This window comes from Aythya ferina (genome assembly GCF_964211825.1).
Source record: "Aythya ferina genome assembly, chromosome: 4".
Classification (NCBI taxonomy): Eukaryota; Metazoa; Chordata; class Aves; order Anseriformes; family Anatidae; genus Aythya; species Aythya ferina.
The window spans coordinates 6,930,041-6,943,652 of NC_140300.1; the positions used below are offsets into that span (position 1 = coordinate 6,930,041).

Here is a 13,612-nt window from a genome sequence, read left to right on the forward strand (position 1 = left end):
TTGTCCCACAAGTAAGAAGTGATTCAAGAAGCATCCAGAAGAGCCACTATATAAATGAATAAATATATGTATCTACCTGTCTATCAAGAGATTAAATGATCTATATACGACTAAACGATGTATGATTTAATCATGTTAAAAATACACAAAAAATGGAGGTGTGCTCGTTCATAATGTACTCCAATATTATTCCATCTCTCCACAACCCCATAAAGATGAGCATTGACTTGGCACCCATGACAGCTCTGCTCCAGTCTCTCAAGCTGAATTAATTAAAAAGTTGCGCTCCAGAAATTTTAATGATAAAAATATTATCACCACGACAAGCGGCACAGTGGGACGGCTGATGGACCATACTGCTACATTAAACATGACCAGAATAGATGTAGAAAAAATGATCAAAAAGGGTGAATATTCCAAACCGCTATGGAAAACGCTGTTGATGTACAAAGGTGAGGGTTTGGCACTCAGCACCTTTTGAAAGCTTCATCTGACAGCTTGCGCTCTCAAACCGTTTTCAGCGGTGCTGCCCACGATGTCACGAGCTGAACAGACTTGGTGTGATGTGAATCTTCCCTCACAAGAAGCCCCGCTTGCTCTGGGAAAGCACCTCTCAAAGCACACTCTGCTGTTTCTCTCCTCTTCAGCAAATGTAATGGAAACAAATCACAAAGCTAACACTTGAAATACTGAATTTCAGATGTATGTAAACACAACAGCAGCAACATTCAGCTCATCTCTGAAGGTTTGTGCTGCACTGTGTGGGTGAGTGTCCTGAGCAAAGCATCTCTGTCTTTGAGTAATTTGTGAACAAAACTGGTTCCAGCTTGTTCTTGCAAGAGCATCTTAGCACACAGCTTTGCCACAAAACAATATTTCCCGTACTGTTACATTTATCAACTGTGCAATCTGCAGGAATCCCTGAATTTCAAGGGGAAAATGTGACAGATAGTTTGTTACATGCAAGTTACTAGAAGAGGTAAATGATTTTATTTTACTACTCCTCCCCGATTAACGCAGCTGAACACACAAATCACCAAGTTCACTGGAAGTCTGGAAAAACTCACAGTTCCAGAGTTAATCATTAATATCGTGGGGTTACAAGGAGGTATTTTTAAGATTGCCACAGCATGTGGGAAATTCCCATGTGCATTCCCTGCAGGTTTTCAAGAAATAGCCTTTTCTGTTTGGCTTAGATGCTTTTGTAATTGTTTACATAAATTGAATATGAAGTATCAAGGTCAGATATTTTCCAGAAAGCCAAGGAAAACAATTTGCCATTCTGTTGTTTGAGAAAACACCAGAACAATTCCAGTATTAGCCAGTTTCCTTTTCTTCCTCTTGCTTCATGTGTTATTACACTATGCTTACTTAAAAGAATGTGCAATCTGTTGGATGCAGAAATCCCAAACTGAGAGAGGTAGCAACAAGTTTAACCTCACATATTCAAAGCAAGGATATTTGCCTTCATGTTATTTTCCAGATACCCAGCACAAGCTGCAGTGTCAGCCCAGTTCCCAGCAAAAGCTCTGGGAACCTAAAAAGTTATATGCATGCTACTGAAGTCAATTAAAATTGTTTGTTTTGAAGAGAGCTCCATCGTTACTGCTGGAAAGGATAGCCAGCAACAACCTCCACACAAAAGGAATCACATCATGTATTAGTCACCCCTTCTCTCAACCATTTTCTTAAGGACTGCTCAGGATCTTCACCTTGGCTGTCTTGGTGAGACAAGTTGGGAGGCCTATCTTTTTTGACCAATTTCTTAAAAGAAATATAAATTTGTTAATTTATCCTTTCTTCATATTTCTCTTTGGCAATATTTCCTTTTTCATTTTTTCTTTTTATTTTTTTTCCTAAAATTAATAAACAAAGGATTGTGTTCTTAAGACAAACCTTTATCTACTGATATGTTTTCCCCCCCACCCGGATGATGAGGTTTGGGCTGCCTAACCCCAAAGGCTTTAGAAGTTTTATTGAGAAGTATGTAACTAGAAAAGCCATCCAGTCCTTCAGATTCTCCAGGAAGAGAAACACATTTCTATCCTAAACCATGCATGTGCTAGAAACCTACTATGAGACACCATGGCATTAACCCCTAGAGGGTATTTTGCCACCAATATCAGAGGAGGTTTCAAAGCTAAGGTAACATAATAGGAGCCAAATATGTCAGGATTTCTTCCAGGAGGAGAGAATCCTGTTGACCAACCCCCATAAGACATACAACACTTTTTTTTTTAGGGCTGTTAGCTGAAGCTTTCATCATAGCTGGCTCTCCTGACCTGATCTCATGCTCAGAGGCTCGCACTGGAAAGTCACATCTGCAGATGCGCTGCTTGAGAAATTTCAGCTGACATGGACAGTTGGAGGCCAACACAGAACATTATAAATATTTCTAGCCACAATGTATTTTTAACATCTACCTTTCACCTCCTCTTTTCTTTATTTAAAATTTAGCACTCCTTGGGCTACTGGAGTTTGGCAACGCTGTCCATACTCTAGTCCGTACTGCTTTATTCAAACATTAGATTGGATCCAAGACAGGGCATTTATGAAAGAATGTTTTAACAAAGGCTCCTGAAACTCTTTGCTTCCATGGGTAACACACCCCTTGCAAAACAAACACAAACAAATTCAAGGATGAGAAAACAGCCACTGAAACTGAGGCAGCCTAACTTGGGCCAATGCTTTCAGGAGGGACACAGACCAGTTAGTCTGAGTACAGAGGAAAATGATGAAAATGGGGGAAGTTTTAAATCCCATATACTATAAGGAAAGACTAAAAGGATGGGATTTGTTTAGTCTAGAAAGAGAAAGCTAAGAGGAATCATGATAGCGGTCTCCAAACAGATAGACTTGTAGCTGTAGAATAAAGGAAATAAAGAAAACCATCCCATTTGCTCCCTGAGAGCCTGGCAAGAAGCAGCAGTGTCACACTAGCAGTGAGGGGGATACAAGCAAGGCAGTAGGAAAGACGTTTCTAATGGTAGGCAGAGATAAGCCCTGAAAGCATTTCCTAGGGAGGTTGTAGGACCTCTGTCAGCGGAGGTTTTAGAAAACATGTGAGGCAAACATATGTCAGGAGTGGTTAGCATGAAGCCGGTCCCATCCGGGTGAGGAGATGGACTGGGTGACCTCCTGAGAGCTCTCCCAGCCCTGTTTTCAATTATTCTGTTCTTCCTTTCTTAAGATGTGTGGAGCAGTGTGTAATTGCTTGTCACAATCCATTTATAAAAAGCAATTGTCTTACAAAACTCCAATAGGTTACCACGAGATGGCACGTTAGAAGCAAATGCTGAATCTTACCTTATTTCTTTACATGGCTGTCTTGACACCACCAACTTCATTGTCCACTCCTGTTTTTCCTCTGGCTGTCACACGTTGGCTCCAATATTTTTAAAAGCGAACTTGGAAACTCTGGTAAAAAAAATCAGCCTCTGTCTCAATGAATAATTAAAAACAAAATTCCAGATGTATTTAGAAATAGAAAACATGGGTAACTAATGTCGTAATTGATGGTAAGACATTAAGAAGAAAAGGCACACAGATTAGATATATCCTCCAGTCATGTATTGCTCTCTAAGATAAGCAAATACACAAATGAATTCAGCAATTTGGTTTTGATGAGCCAACAAACATCTCTGGAAAGAATATACATTTACTGCTCATATATATGCCCCTTGCAGCATTTTCAATAATTCAGGTCCAAAACTGCTGAGGTATTTTTAAGTTTTTAGCTTCATTCCATTGGGAACCAGGTAGATAAGCATCACTGAAGAGCTGATCCTAGATTTATACATCAAATGTTATCCTGAAGAGCCTTTCCAAGTTTGAATGGCCATGGCAGGGTCCATCTAAGGACTTTGAGTTCTGTTTGCCCACAGCTGCCATCACAAAGACTTGCGAGCATGCTTTACCTAACAGCAAACAAATTCACCCCACAGCACAGCATTTCATGCAGGCCTAGAGCACTTGGTAAAAAGTCAGAAAACCACAACAAAAACATTTTAGAATGTTTTTCATTACTTCCTCCCACCTAAAAATGTTCCTTTGTTTTTGAGGCTGTGATCTTTTCAGAAACATGCACAGTCTGAAGTCTTTCTTATTACAGGTCCACGTCTTTAGTCATATTTTTTTAAACCTCACCTCCCTCATTTTTCAGGAATTTAGCTAGCAATTCAAGAAGTTTATTTTTAAGTCAATAAGGTATTGTACATAGTCCACTAAAACCAGCTGAGACATCTATGCTGTTTTTTTTTTTTACTGTCTGAATAATGTCCTTTCTTCTTTTTCCCTTTTATCCTTTTTTTCCTTTTTTTTTCCCTTTTATCCTTTTTTTCCTTTTTTTTCCCTTTCTTTTTCTTTTTCTTTTTCTTTTTCTTTTTCTTTTTCTTTTTCTTTTTCTTTTTCTTTTTCTTTTTCTTTTTCTTTTTCTTTTTCTTTTTCTTTTTCTTTTTCTTTTTCTTTTTCTTTTTCTTTTTCTTTTTCTTTTTCTTTTCCTTTTCCTTTTTCTTTTTCTTTTTCTTTTTCTTTTTCTTTTCCTTTTCTTTTCCTTTTCCTTTTCCTTTTTCTTTTTCCTTTTTTTCCTTTTTTTTCCTTTTTTCCTTTTTTCCTTTCTCCAGGGTTTTGATGCTTCAAAACTCTATATAAATTTCTTGCAATTGTTTGGACATGTGATGAGTCCAGCAGACACTGTGCTCTCATTTACAATCTTTTGAAGATCAAAGAATCATTTCTAACCTTTGAAGCTCACCACTTTAAAATCTACCTTCCAAATTACTGGAAGAGTTTCTTCAACATCTGGGTTTCCTATGCTACCTTTATAAGCATCTATCCCTGACCCACATGAGCCCCATTCTTTAGTCTTGCCATCAGTAAATGCATCTGATGTCTGCCAGCAGTTTGTTGGCAATGTGGTGCCTCTCTCTGCTTTGTAATAAAAATCAACCCCCTGGATGCATACAAGGCAAAAGCAGGAAGGGGGGAAGGATTTTGACAGGGTGTAGCACAGTCTTCAACATTTTTCTGTATGCCTTTGTGCTTTCAAACATCCACCAGAAGAGAACTTTGAATGGTATAGCAGAGATTTCTGGAGAAGATCATTTTCATTTGAGGAAGATGGAGATAAACAAGATGGAAATGTAGTTTTCCACACTTATTTTCCACTCAGTATCAACTCCAAATGGAAATATTTTCTGAAGTTCTGTCTCAGACACACTGCAGGGCAACTGATCCTTTAGTGTTTTTCTGACCCAACACACCATAGTGTGACTCTTCCTTAGCCTCAGCAGGATTTTGCACAGTGACACAGGCTCACATTTAGTCATCTATAACTTTAGGAGGTAGCCTGTGAAGCTGTGTGTGTTTTTGCTGTTTTAAGTGGACTGCTATTTAAACATTTTTGTAAAAAAAAAAAAAAAAATAAAAAAATAAAATAAAAAGTCACATTATCAAAATAATGATGGGAATATTTGAATATTCCAATGAAAGGATATGCTCTGGTGGTAAGTCATCAGCTCTAGAGTCGAAAGTGCTACTATCCAATTAATCTTAATTACAAGTAATAATTTCTTTCTCCTTGGAATGAAGAATTTCAATTCACTGCAAATTCAAAGAAATTTAACAATAAGCCTGACAACAGGAACAAGAGAAGAACCGTGTCTGTTTAGACAATATAAAGCAGCACTTGCTAACAACAGTGGTTTGTGACTGACTGAACAACTGGGAAAACTCAGCAGGGCTGCTTTTTTAAGGGAAAGACAGATATGCATAAATTCATTTGGGCATGACAAGCCAATAGTGAATGCAACAGCAACACAATTATCTGCCTTCAAAAGACAATATGGAAGATGTGTTTCTTTATTCATGTGATTCTTTTAAAAATAAATAAACAAAGTGAAACAGGCACATGGGTTGTAGTGTTAGCCCACTGAGAAGTGTTCACTTCTAGAGAGACCTTCTGCAAGGGCAGGAGTCCCTCAGCTCAGCTGCAGAGGACACAGCCCCGCTGCTGGGAGAAGCTCTTCCTCGGAATAATTAGACAACAAAACCAACTGTGAAAAGCTTTGGGAGTCTGAGTCCCCCATCCCCATCCTTCACAGTAAATAAAGGGTAAGTGATCGCCTTCAAATAAAAACAACCTTCCCCTCCACATCAGAGGATGGCAAAGGGAATTGCAGAAGCCTCAGAATTCTTACAGCTCTCATGGCACAGTACTGCGGCAACGCGAGCCTGGAGGATTACAAGAGGGTAATTACTCTCCGCAATAGTTTCTCTTTGTATTGCTTTGCTCTAAGGATTCTGTACGGATTGCTCTCCTCCCAGTTCCCAGAGCAAATTACCTCCCGCAGCCTGTGAGCTGTTTCATCAGGCAGTTTTGGGATAACCTGGTACAAAGCAACACAACACTGCGGTCCTCAAGGAGCCCAGGGACGCGCTACCTGCAGCGTGTAGAAATCTTCACGTTCATGTTGTCATAAAGTTTTCACAATTCATAAACAGAGAATAGACTTAAAAAAAAATGTGGAAAGAAATGCTTTATCATTTCTTCTTAGTCAGGGAGAGAGGAAAGGGTTCTTCATTTCCCTGATGACACATCAAGGATCCCTTCTTTTCCTTCACTTCATCCCTGCTCTCCACCCACATCCCTATCTTGCATGGAACCAAGCTGACATTTCTACCAAGACTACAGATATGACGTCAAGCACAGCAAGCAGAATCACAGACTGTTATGGAACCGGATTTTGCAATGATTCTTGCTCCAGCTCCTGCCTTGAAATTAAAGCCTCATGTGTCAGCGTCGTACTGTTGCAGCCAGGAGCCCTCTCCTACTCCAGCCTAGTTTCTTCTGCTCCAAAATGACACCATGGCTTGTTGCCATCAAGGACATGGTTCTCTACCGCAGTAAATCTGAATGCTGGAAGGGAACGTTGTTTTTTTTTTCCTTATCCCCAGTGAATACCATCCATAATTCAGGAGGTTCTTCCTACAGATTTCTCTGGAAATATGGCAGAGTTATAGATTTCCTCTATTTCCTGTAGTGTTTATTTCCTGTGATGACTTTCAAAGCACCTTCAGAAAATAGAGTTGGCTGTATATTTTATTGTCTAAACCATGGAATATTCTTGTGTTTGGGGATGAGAGAAGAGGGTTTTTTTGAGGCAGGTTTCACCCTAAGCAATGACAATGCTTGAAAAAAAAAATAAATTGTGCTGTCCACTGTATTTGAGATTAATTAGATATATTTTCTCAGACTTTTCACTTAGATTAATAGACTGCTTTGAGGAAAGGGCACAGAGGTGCTCATATCACCTCTTTTCATGCATTTAAACATACTTGATGTTTAGACAAGATGAGAGTACAGGAATGTTTTAACTGCAGGCTTAGTCTGAGCTCCTACCCAAGTGATGTTTCCACTCCTATTCTCTCCCATTTGACAAAGAACATCTTGCACCCAGTCCTGCTGTGTCTTCAGTCCCTCCTGTCTTCGTTACTGGTGTGAGATGTATCCCAGGTTCTGTGGAACACGAGTTGGAAACCAGGGCTGGGCAAAAACTGCTGACCTAGACAACTATCCATTTTATTTTATTTTTTAAAAGCATGGTCCATGAATGCCAAAATGTTGAAACTTGGAAATGGCTAGCAAACTGAAAACACACAAAGATCAGACTGGTCAGTCACAGTACTTCATCTCCATGTTTTTGAAAAAATTAAATAAAATACCAACTTTTTCTTTTTTTTTTTTTTCTTTTTTTCTTTCCACAAGGCATTTGGCTATTTCAAAATAGCAATTCTGAAATGTCAGAGTCTTTTTCAATCAGACCAATTTGCAAAGCTTAGCCTTTTCTGCCAATACTTCCCACTACAAATAATTGGCATTTTCTGATGAAATAATATTTAGGTCACAAATGAAGAGAGAAACAAAATGCATTTCTGAGGAGTTCTGATAACCCTGCAGAACACACTGCAGTGTGGATGTGAGCTATGTCACTCAAGTGCAAAAGTTTCCTTGGTTCCTTCCCACAGCTTCCCAAATGACAAACATCAAATGGCTGGCTGTCCTTCCGGTGGCTGGGAAAGCTAGCAGATGACTTTGGTGTCCTTGCACCCCTGGTGAGATCAAATAAACCACTCAGTAAAATAACCAGGCTGGTTATGTTTCAATTTTCTCTTTCTCAAAATATGGAGCATATAAAAAGCTGTTGTTCAAGATGGTGGCTTGAGAGGTCAAGTGAATTTTTTTTATGACAATTTGGATAATTTTTTGAAAGACATAGGCACTGGTAGATATTAGTCTTGGGTATTTAAATTCTCTTCCCTTTGGAAGACAAGATTTTCTTAAAAATAGTTTCTTCCAAAAAACAAGCTTTCTTGTACACCCTTATGCATGCTCCACCTCACCCTAACCCAGAGCTCTCTGGCAGCTCCAGCCTCCCAGTCAATAGCATGTGGCTGAGCATGTTTCTGTTTTGGAGGGAGAGACATCCTCCCTGGCTGCTGCCAAAACTAAAAGCAGTTCCCAACACTGATTCAGGTTCTTGGAAGAGTGCATTGTTCCCATTTGCAGCTAATTGTCAGGTTATAAATTCACAATGGAAACTGATTCTACAATCATATGAGAGGTACAGATGCACATCTGCAGCAGGCCCATCTATATGGCAAAAGCGCTGCCCTGACTCCAGGCTAACAGACAGGAGCTGCCATCCTGAAACACTTCTTGTAAATGTTAACAGTGCAGGATAATACCTTAATCTGTGTGGCAAAAAGCTCAGAGGTACTCAGATCCTCTCCCCAGGAGAGGATGCTCTACTGTGCACACAGAGAATAGATGGTGCCTGTGTTCTCTCTGTGCTCTCTGCACCTCCACCTTAAGCCCACGTGTGTGTATTTATCTTCAGGCATAAAGATTTTTTAAATGCTTTCATTGGCTTGCACTGGTAGGTAGATGGCAGGATTAATAGCTGTTCTTCAAAGCTATAAACTGCATGGTGTTTTCTCAGACTTTGAGTCATGAGTTACTACTGTAATTAAATCCAGAAGGAGAGACCGTAATAACATTCTGACTTGATTTCCAGTGGCAGAGCATTGATTAAGAGAGCTACATAATAAATGAGAGGCATTTCAGAATCACACTGTTGATGTTATCTGTAATTTTTTTATAATTAGAATAGCCTAAAGAAAATTGTATATTATAATTACATGCATTATTAATCCTACTCTGTTATAATATGAATTCTTCTATGATTACAGGTTGCAGCAAGCTTTTTGTAATTTTTTTTTGAGAGGTCCAGTGATTTGGTTTACAAAAGCCCTTGTAAACAACAGATAAATTGGACTGTATTATTTCAAACTAATGCAAAACCAGAGAAAGTTCAAGTTGATGACTTGAAAATCACAAAAGGAACAAATAGTTTAGGGGTAATCATTTTCATGTTTAAAATCTGTGGCACAATGAAAAGAGCATTCATATAGCTATCTTTTATGCAGTCCTTCTCGCAGAAGTCTTAAATAATTGAACGTGAAATGTGGCAAGCAGGATATTTAATGATTAAAACCTAACAATTTATTCTTCGTTCAGCTCCTTTTGAAAAGTGGCCCAAGCACAAAGTTTGCTTCTTGAATAAAATTGTATTCTAGTATCTTATACGAAAATCTAGTGCACAATATATATTTTCTTCTACTCTGTTCACTTAAATAAAAATAAAATTAGCAGAAGATACATGGATATTCTTAATTTACTGAGAAAAGCGTCTGCAACATTCAAAAAGCATTTCCAGAGAAAGCAGAAACTCTCTAAAGTCAGGCCATTTAGGACAGCCTCTCAGTCATACTTATAACCAGTTACCCTTAAAAGTAGTTACACTGGATTCAGAGGAATTGAGTTCTATATGAGTAACTAGACGGTTTACCATTTGGACCAAAGGTTATTTTCTTCAGGTCTAATTTAATACTAAGTTATTTTGTTTGATGTAACAGATGAGACCCAGGCACTCATTCTTTCTGCAATTTTTCCTGCCAAAATTTTAGAGATACGGCTGAAAGTCCATTTTTGGTCACACCAAAGGCATTGTAACATGAAAATTAACTGTTGATGAATAGCTATGTTGTTCCTTTATTCTTCTCTCTCAATTCACGGTTACAGGTAACCAATAGGACAAATGGTGAGGGGCACTGAAAGCCCGTCAAGCACTTGAGGGTTAGCATGGCATCTCAAAAGCTTCATGCACTCGCAACAGACAGCAGGTAGCTCTCGTACAGTACTTGAGAAGAATTGTTTGATGGAGACCTGGGTGAACTTGTCAGTATCTGCTGATGTCTGATTCACATTTTAACTAATTTGGTGGACAAACTCAGTATCCAAATGAAACAAGAAAAATTTTACCAAATAGTGAAGCCAAAGCAAAACACAGTTATCACCCTCACGAAGACAGACATAAGAGGAGCCACTTGTAGTTAACCACAGACCTTTTCTGAAACATCAGTGATGAGAATATGAAGCTGCCAAAGCACGGAAGTGGGAAAGTACAAGCGCAAAACTGGCTATTCTCTCATTTCTGTCCCCACAATGACAGTAATCACCCAACCTCAGCGAGAATGGCCATTGTGCAGAAAGGACCCCAAGATCACTTCTTCCCAGAACTGAAATCCATGTGCCAAGACCACCAACATCACTGGACCACCCAACACCAGCCTTTGCCAGCCAGAACCATACAACTCCCATTTGGCTTGTGGAAATAAGGTTACATTAATGCCTGGTAAAGACTATTTGGAGAATTGTTAAAAGGAGGGTCTGAACATGTTCCAGTCACTGAATGTTGATTCTGGCAGGCGCAAACTGAGTCATGCCTGGTCCCACACTGAGCTGCTGCACTGCAGATTGGGGCTCACTCCAGATGGTTACAGATGCTTCTGAATGGGGACCAGCTGGTTAATGTTTTCTTGCCTTGGTTACGTGCAGATAAAACCATTTGCACCATGGTTACTTTTGACGGAAAGTGGTGTTGCTTAATTCACTTTAGGCTCAATAAAGGGCGTTTTTTAGCTTGAGAAAAAAGGGTTATTCTGGCAGGTTATAGAATTGTTTTGCAGGTCTGCCTGTGATTTAAATGCTTGATCCAGTCTTGACTTAACTCTCTTCAGACAGCTGAAAATGCCTCAAGTGGTGCTGTCACATTAAATGCATTGGTTGTCTTGTTCACTTCTTAGCTTCATTTTGCCATAACACGCACTGACTGACAACCAGCTTTGATTCCAAGACTTCTGGAGAGACTCCAACCTAGAATAGTATTAGTCACCATCTGAATTTTGTCTTCACTGGTTTTTCATGGTATTTGGTGATGTTTACCTTGAAGAAGAACAGATTCTTCTAGCCTGAATTTTGTAGACAAGAGATTTTATTTTTTTTTTCTTATTTCTGATAACTAAAGGTGATGAAGAAGCAAAATGAAAATGAAATCTTGATCCCAACTGCCCAGGATTCTAAAACAATAGAGGTTCACCTAGCTGAAAAAAAAAAAAAAAAAAAAAAAAAAAACTGATTAGACAGGAAAGTGCTATTGTATCTGATCTTACCTTTAAAGTTTCCACTACACATATAATTCCCAGAATATATTTGACTTTTATGTTTATTGTAAAGAAAAAGGTCTTCAGTTTTTCCCTCTGTTTTGGGAAGAATTTACTTTTGTCTAACGTGCCAGATCCCACTGTATCAAACCTTCCTGTATACAGAATTCTCCATCCAAGGACTTTGAAGCATGGAGTTCTTTATGGGTTAACTGGGGTAACCCAATTCATCAGATTTAAATGTCAACTAATGATCAAACAGTTAGATTTTTTTTTCTTAATACATAGATTTTCCTAACACTACTATTGCAAAATTATTATTTTTAATACACCATTTAAAAATGTTAAATATATTTTCTTTGCTCATCCACAAACATATCAGGTGTCTCATGCCCTAAGAACATCTTACTCACCTTTGACAATGAAGTCAAGACACAAAACATCAGGAGTGTAGATGTTTAATTTTTTGTGAGATTCATCCTCGGTGAAGCTGAATTTCCATATTTGAATATTGAAAAAATAAAAACAAGCTTGTTATGAGCATAATAACACATAGATCATTTCAATAGGAAGAAATGATTTCTTGTGAAGTATTATCATTAACTACAGTATAAAAATAACCACAGATTACCTTATCTATGTTGGGAAATGTGTTTTACTAGCATGCAAAGTATGGAAGTGTTATATAAGTTATGTACATTTTCTTCTTCCACTAACTGACTTCTCTGCCATAAAAAGAGTCTCTGACTGCTAAAGTAAATTGACTACATGTGCCAACACCCCCACAAAATTACTGAATCTACTAGTAGATGCACTGCTTCTTTATGGAAATCCATATCACTTACTGCTCTGGGAATAAGTCTGATGGGGCGATTCAGGACCATCTTATATAGCACACAAGCAATTATTGCTGGAACAAGAACTCATTTTATACAAAGCTGTATTTATCCTTAGTTTGAAATGACACTGTTCCAAATTATCCAAGTGACTCTATAGAGACTATGTTCAGGCAGTTAACTCATTAACATTGCAATCTCCAGATGGGCAAAGACAAATCACATGGATTTATACGTTTAATGAATAGCCAAATACTGCAGGTCCTTTAAAATTTTATCTAAATATCTGCTAACATAGCTAAGAGGTCACTGTGATCTATTTTAGTGTACTTACAAAATCTATACTACATTTGAAAGCAGTCCATGGGTTGGTTTATCTTTAAAGGTGCTGTAATACTTAGTCCACATTACTTGCCAAATTATGGCAAAAGCTGATATTCATAGACTTTGAATAAACTTTACTTCGCGTTTAAAGTTCAGATGTGGCTAATAATCAAGTCTGACAGATAGAGCTGTGATGCTAAGAGACTATGCAACTCTCTGTAAGAAGAGTCTGAAAAGTCTTTAGTTCTAAACTATCCCAAATCCTAGGGAAAAGGTGAATATAGAATTTGACTGAGCACTGTTGTAGCCTTTTTTCTATTAAAAAAAAAAATAATAAAGTAAAATATAAAAAATATATTGAAGATAAAAAAGAATATGAATGTAGGGACCACTTACAAATGTTGGAACTTTCATTCCTTGGAAGACCAGAGCATGGTACCGACCTTCTATCTAGAGAGCTTCCCAGTTACTGCAATAAATACTTACACCAACAAAGCATTACCATGCAGGAAGGAACTGTGCCTGTTAGCAGACTGCTGTATCATGCAGGGCCACCACTAGTTAATCTGTTTTCTCAGCTGATGTCCTATTGTCTTAGCTAAGCCTTTTTCCAAAAGAAAGCACAGAGAATTTAGCCCATCATTTGCTATAGTAGTATACGATTCTCCAGCATTTGGTACAGTCTGTAAACATCCCCAGGAGAATGCAACATAGCAAGATTCACTGCTCAAAAGCTGAAGACAAGTAAAATCAAAATGATCATCATTATTAGAAACATGTGTCCTCAAACAGCTGGAACAAGTTTCCCAGTTGTGTGGTGAATCATGCCTCCTCTAAGACAGACCCTTGTCAGAAATCAAACAGAAGTCATGGAGAAAGGAGTCATTCTG

General features: G+C 38.3%; 1 protein-coding gene across 1 annotated transcript in view; it reads right to left on the minus strand.

Annotated features, from left to right (window-relative positions):
- The window catches only part of LOC311436081 (uncharacterized protein), a 49,111-nt gene extending 35,866 nt beyond the window's left edge, over nucleotides 1-13,245 (minus strand). The window contains exons 1-4 of the mRNA XM_084517809.1: nucleotides 13,119-13,245; nucleotides 11,976-12,052; nucleotides 11,345-11,502; nucleotides 3,307-3,417 (exon numbers count right to left, since the gene is read on the minus strand). The gene's annotated coding sequence lies outside the window, so the exon portion shown is untranslated. The remainder of the gene's footprint in view (nucleotides 1-3,306; nucleotides 3,418-11,344; nucleotides 11,503-11,975; nucleotides 12,053-13,118) is intronic.
- Nucleotides 13,246-13,612: the final 367 nt, after the last annotated feature.